Genomic DNA, 6,731 nt, shown 5'->3' on the forward strand with positions numbered 1-6,731 from the left:
AGTGAGCAGCCCCAGCCCCTGTGCCTCAGGCACCTCTGCCCAGGGCTCCATGGGAAGCAGATGGGCTCACCAGAGCTCAGGAAAGTCCTTCCAACAGAGGGGCAGAGCCTGCCTTCCTGCATAGAGGTGGACTCATGAAGTTCAATGTACCGGCTGTGTCTAGCCCTCATTTTCTTCCAAGAAGTTTCTTATTTTCATGTTTGTTTTCATCCTTAAAGCTGTTCTGATCCCTTATGTTTGAGCAGCAGTAACTGCCTCACATCTGCTTTTCCTGGCTCAGTAACCAGCTGTCCCATTTGTCACTTTTTAGGATGACAGCACACTTTTTATTTTACGTTCACCAGTTAGGAGAGGACAGGTCATGAGGCTGGATCAGCTGGGCAATAAATGCTCCAGAGGTCTGTAGACCCTACAGAACAGCAGCATGGCTTGTGGGGAAGGCTTTCTCTCTCATCTGTGCACTGGCTGATAGTTGTGTCACACACGTGAGCTCACGGTGCAGGGAGCCCCTTGTTCACAGCCCAGCGCTGGCTGTGACGTATTTTCATCACCATCATTTTGCAGGATGCCTTATGTGACAGCCCTGCTAAGCTAAAAATCATCTGGGATCCATGTGAACATCACATGAGCTGTGGTTGCCCTGAATAGATCTTACAGAACTACTCATGCCTCATGGAAAAAATTTTGGAAAAGACTATTTAGAAAAACAAGTTTTGATAGTAAAATTTATGAGATGACAGATTTTCCAGGGCCCTTTTCAATCCGCTTGCAAACACTGCAACGTGTGAGCTGTCCCCATTGTAATCCTAGTGCTGTACTCATGTCTGGGCCACTGTGTTCCCAAAAGAGCTCTTGTTGATAATTAACAAAACCAGCAAATCTCAACCAGAACTTTATCTTGATTTTCAGATTGTCACTTCAGTTTTTGTCCTGGACCAATTTCCTACCATTTTATCGCCTTGTTGCATCCAGGTGGTCAGTCTGGATAACCCTAGATCCTGGAAGCTGGCACCACTTATAAAGCTCAAAGACAGCCAAGGTTTTTTGTTGTCCTGATTGCTGACTCTGTGACTGCCCAGCACCTTGCTGCTGCAAGGAGATTATTTCAGGGCACAGCTGCTCCAACCACCTCTATTAAAGGAAGCTCTTGGTCAGCCTTTAACAGGACTGAGCCCTTGACCCATGGCCTGGCTGAAGGGTCCCTGACACCAGCTGATGGATAATTGGGTGATTACTCCATACAAACGTGGCATTGCATTTCATTGCAGAGCCTGGCCTCTCTCCCAGGGACAGTGGTCCTGCCTTTGCAGGGGATGGATTTAATGATTAACAGACTGTCTTCATCTCTGACAGCTGCAGTTCTAATAATGACGCTCTCCTTTTTGTGAGGGTCTCTAAGCATTCCACGAGCAGTAATTAAGAAATCTTCAGAGGGCACCAACCTGGGGAGCAGCTGAACATTCACACAGGGCAGGGAGAAGCTCAGGGCACACTCCTCATCTGAGGATGGCTCACTGCAGCCATCCTACTTCATCTGCAGCAGCTGGTCCAGCCTCATCTCATGCAGGTCTGCATGCTCTTCACAGCCCATGACAGCACTGCGAAAACTGATTTGGGTGGGCTCAGGCCTCTATGCAGAGCCTGATTCTGTTGCTCTTTTGTCTGCAGTCACTCTGGCCCATGCGTTGGCAGCTGCTCATTCGTCAGGATGAGAAGGCTGATCTTTCTTCCTCCCTCAGAAGGTGCTCTGCATGCTTTGGGCCCTGCTACAAACACACAACAGCTCAAATGGTTCTTTCAAATGAATATTGACCCATGGTCTTGGTCTGAAATGTCTCTGAAATCTCGTGCTGTGTCCCGGATTCTAAAATGGGTCAAAGCTCCCCCAAGCATCAACTCATTCTCTCAGCTTTCCTAATGAAACTTTAGGAAACCACAGTTTGACTTTTTTTGGAATGGAAAACCATGTCTAGTCACTGAGAATGTTGTGGGTTTATGGAGTTCACAGCCATGTACTCCCATCAGAGAGCATAAAAAAGATCAGAATGATTAAGACTACAACTGAAAGTACAGCTTATTAAATACAGCAGAATTTATTCTTAATTTCCAGATAAACCCCCAACTTTTGATATCATGGGCCTCAGGGTTTTGAAAGCCTGAGCACATAGATCCTGGAAAAAAAGAGAGAAGAAAAACTTTAAAGATCCAGTTTCTCAGACACTGAAGTTTCCTGTGGGCACACTCACACTACCAGAATCTGTCAGTAGGAAAGCCATGCATTGTGGTTATTTCCTAGACAAGAATTGTTTTTACAGTTATCCCACATAACTCTTATTGGAGGAGAGTTTTCTGTGTAGTATCCAGGATTTCTCAACAGGCTGGTACTACTCTCTGGTAGCAGGGAGGAGATGGGCTGGTGCTGCTTTGAGTCCTGGCAAACATTTCAACAGACGACCCAACTCCAGGTACTGAACAAACCCTGTATTTACAGCAAACCTTCCAAGTGTCAGGACATGAGAAGATCTGGTTATATCTACTGACCAGCCAGCACAGACAGGTCCTGCCTAAGCTCAGGGACAGAGCTGGGCCAGCAAGGTCCATCCATCCCAAAAGGCAGCCCCTTGTGCAGGACATTTCCAGCCTCCTGGACTCCCACCCAGGGCTGGCTCAGTCTGTGACCACAGGATGCTGGGAAGAAAAAGGGAACTCACCCCTTACTGGGACTTCATGCCACCTTCCTCTACAATTTATTTCAATAATATCACACATAGTGGAATATAAAGCTGAAGATCAATCTCATAACCATATTAAGACACTCTGGGGTGTATTTTATAGCACCATTAATATACTTCTTGGGTGGTTAAAGTCACCCACAGCATAAATTAATGGCTCTATAAAACATGCTCTGTCATATCCTATGGCTTAAATAACACACAGTGGGCTGGTCATGTTGGGATATGGTTGAGCTTATTGGGTGGAAGCAGAGGGTCAGAATGACCACCTGGAAGTGAGGATGCCAGCCTCAGGGGGCCCAGTCATTTTAAGAAAGCAAGATTCTAGAAAATAAATTCCAAATTGTAGATTTCATTAACTTTCATTAGCACTTGTATTCCCAGGTTTATTCATTTCATTCAGGCATATCTTCCCTGCAGAAGCTGTTCTGTTCCAGGGTAGGACTGTTGTGGGTGGGGCTTTTTGGCATGGAGGGAGCCAGGCTTGAAAAGCCCTGAAGTCAGGCTCAGAGCAGGCAAAGCCTCTTGGTTAGAGCAGGGATCAGGTTGGCTTTGCAGGGGAAGCTAAGCCTGCCATATGTTTCCACTTTCTGAAAGAAACTTGAAGAAAATGTCAATGCAGTGTCCATTTGGGACAGATTTTATTGGACTTAAGGTCTCTGGTACCCACAGGAGTATTTCCAAAAAGAAAAGAAAAATAAGAAAGCAAAATAAAATGTTTTTTCCTAGTCTTTCTTGACCATGATCAAGCTATAGAAGAAGCAAATTCCTCCTCCTAGTCTGGTAGATACTGAGTCTTATTAAGTTACATTCTTCCCCAGAAATTTCTTTGCTATTTTAATGTCTCCACATGAGTTACCAAAGACTCTTCAGCTGTGTCCTGCTAAGATAAGCTATCCCAATTCACCTGTCTCAGCTGATAAACCTCCGCTTTTCCACTTCTGCTGCTTGAAAAAGAAAAGGGCTCACCTCTGATTTGTGCTGCAAGAGCTCAACACAACTGCCCAAGGCACCAACACTGCCCAAAACTCCCTTCACCTCCTTTCTTATCATCCTTGTTCCCTCTGCAGATACAGAGTCTCACTGCATCCTAAACTCCAGCCCTGCTCTGCTGAGGCGTATGGAAATGCTGTTCCCTGTCCTTCCCCTGTTGCCTCACCTCTCCAGTCATCTCCTTTCTATTTTCTCTATGTATTTTCAACACAAAACTTGCTATTCATTCTCCCGAAAATCCTGAATACTAAAGCTGTATCAGGAAAGATTTCTGCTCTAAGTCTTTATGGAGCCATAAAGAAGAGGCAAAGTCTGCCCTTTTCAAACATGCTGCATGCTGAGTAAGTTTGCAGTCCCTTGTGGTGGATGTGTATTAAAGTCTAATGGCTTAAATATGGAAAAAGATCAGGAAGAAAAAGCTGGGAATAACCCATCTCTCCCCACAGAAAAGCCTGGTTCAAACAACTTGAGCAGAGTTGTCAGTCTTGTGATTTGGTTTGAAAATAAAACTAGCCACAAAGGCCCAGCTTCCCCAAACTAACTGGCACATCAGTGCAGTATCTTGTCCACCAGCTCCACTTTGAATGGGTTTGTTTTTCTCAAAAGTAAAGAATCAATACACAGAATATCAATAGCAATTCTGTATAAAGAATAAGCAGCAAAAATACCTTTTCCCTCTTAAAAAAAACTAAGTTGAGGAAAGATTTCTGTAATAGAGAATTGATTTCATCCTCACAAAATGTTCTTCCAAGCACCCTCAGCAAGATTAAAAGAAATAAAAAGGTAGCAGTAAAGCACAATGATGGGCCAAGCTGAAGGTTTGGGAAAGGAGTTCCTTTGGAGCAGTATTGATATGCTCTTCCTTCATGGTGAGAAGCAGCTGGGAGATCCCTCTCTGGGTCAGAATTACAATCCTGGCAAAAGGCAGAAGAGACAAGGCAGCAGCAGACAGCACAGCCTGATCCTGCAGCCATCTGGGGCCTGGCTGTACTTTGCTCGTGAGAGTAATTTACAAGCATCAGACAAGCCACATGTGTAAGGCTGAGCACACACAAATATTCTCAGGAGCAGAGCCAGTTAACACACCACGAGACATCACTCTGTGATTTGGAAGATATACAAACCCCATCTTGCTTTTTGAAGCACTGAAGCAGAAGAATTCATGGTGGTGCCTGATGCAGAAACATCCCCGATCAACTTCCTCCTCGCTGGTCCCACAAGAGCATCTTGATGTTAAAGCAGCATCTACTGCACATCTGAGCTGGGTCCAACAAAAGCAGCAGCTTTGATGTGAGGCACTACCCTATGCCTTACCCCCTATGGAAAGATTATCATCATCATTACTATTTATATGGAATAACAGCCAGCAGCCTTGGCTGGGACAAACGGCTCCCAGGGCTAACCAAGCATAAAGGGAGATGCTCCTTTTCTCCAGACAGCTCCAAAGAGGGATTTGGGGCCTGGGAGCAGGTCAGCTGGGATTGGGATTCCTGACTCCCTGCCTGGTGTCCTAATATTAGCTCGCATTGTCTCCCAGCCCGTCTCGCCGTTCTTTCACATGGACTGCAGCCCGAATTAGCGCGTCTGCTGCATAATCTGCCAGCCCATCCTGTGTGCTAAATCAGTCAGGGGCTGAGCAAACATCATGGGAACGGCTCTCACAGAGTGTTTGTGGGCTCAGTTATTCCTACAGCATTGTTTGCTCCGTGTTTTCCAAGCATCATCACCAAAGTATGAGGGGCTGTACCCTGGAGCTGGCATCGCTCCCCAGCGCAGGCAGGGATGAAAGTCAGCTCCGTGGTGGCTCTGCTGGAAGTTTAGCAAATGAACTCTGGTGGCAGATGAGCAGGCCAAGGAGAAAGCAGCAGCACATGCCAGCCTCCTCAGAGTGGTATTTACAAGTTCCCTAAATTTCCTTCCTCGTAGTGTCCGATGGGCTGATGGGTTCTCGTCTGCCACATGAGCTTCTTATCTTGTGCCCTCCAGCCACAAGCTCAAGGCTGTCCACAAAAACACCCAGCCCTCAGCACAGGGGGCTGGGGCTAATGGGGTTTCAAACCAGTGTCCCCAGCAGTTTTGGTTGGCTTAAAGTCCATCTCCTCCTGCTAGCAGGGGCTGATGGCATTAATTTCCACTAGGCTCATTAACCTCTGCGGAGCAAGGCTTTAAACAGAAACATACAGGGGAATCACATCAAATCCTGTCTTTGGATCACACAACACATAGCCCAGGTGAAGGACTGCTTTCAGGGCACAGAGCAGCAGGGAAAAGAAAAAGAGGGGGTCGTGGGAGAGTCTGTGCCCCTGAGCAAGCAGTCAGCCAAGTCACAGGACTGGTTTTATAAGGTGCATGCAGAGTTTTGGACAGCAGCTATTGAAAGACAAGCCGCTCATTGAATATTATCCCTTTCTGGCAGCAAGATCAGTGCAGTCAATTAGCTGTAAAATCTGAATCATGTCCCTGGCAGGCAGGCTGGGAGAGGAAGCAGCTCCACCTTCCTGCTCTGCCCACAGAGGTCACGGCATCCCCTGCACAGCTCTGCCAGACCTGTGACAGGCAGCCACTGCAGCAGGGATAAATCAGATATTGCTCCCACCACACAGCAGGAACAGCTCCACTCCCAGTTCTCAGCATGATGTCATGGAGGCTTTCCACAGTCCCAAGACCACTGCAGAAAAGCCTGGGCAATAAATCCATCCAAGCAGCACCACGTATGGATGGACACCATATCTCCATACATCCCTCAACACCCTTTTACTGCCAGGCTCATTGCTTTTTTTTATTGCTGTAGAAGAAAGTCTTAAAATTCCTGACTTGAATCAAATGAGCTTTAAGGAGAAGATCCAAATCCGTGGAAAGAGAATTGCATTGTACAACGACAGACACAGTCCACTGCTCAGCAGAGATCCAGAACTGGGAAAAACAAGCCCATCAGAGCTCCCGCAGTGAATTACTTGCTCTTGGGAGCTGTTGCTCCCCAGTGAGTCTTTGGAGACAACATCTGAA

This window comes from Passer domesticus, chromosome 9, assembly GCF_036417665.1.
Source record: "Passer domesticus isolate bPasDom1 chromosome 9, bPasDom1.hap1, whole genome shotgun sequence".
In the NCBI taxonomy this organism is placed as follows: domain Eukaryota; kingdom Metazoa; phylum Chordata; class Aves; order Passeriformes; family Passeridae; genus Passer; species Passer domesticus.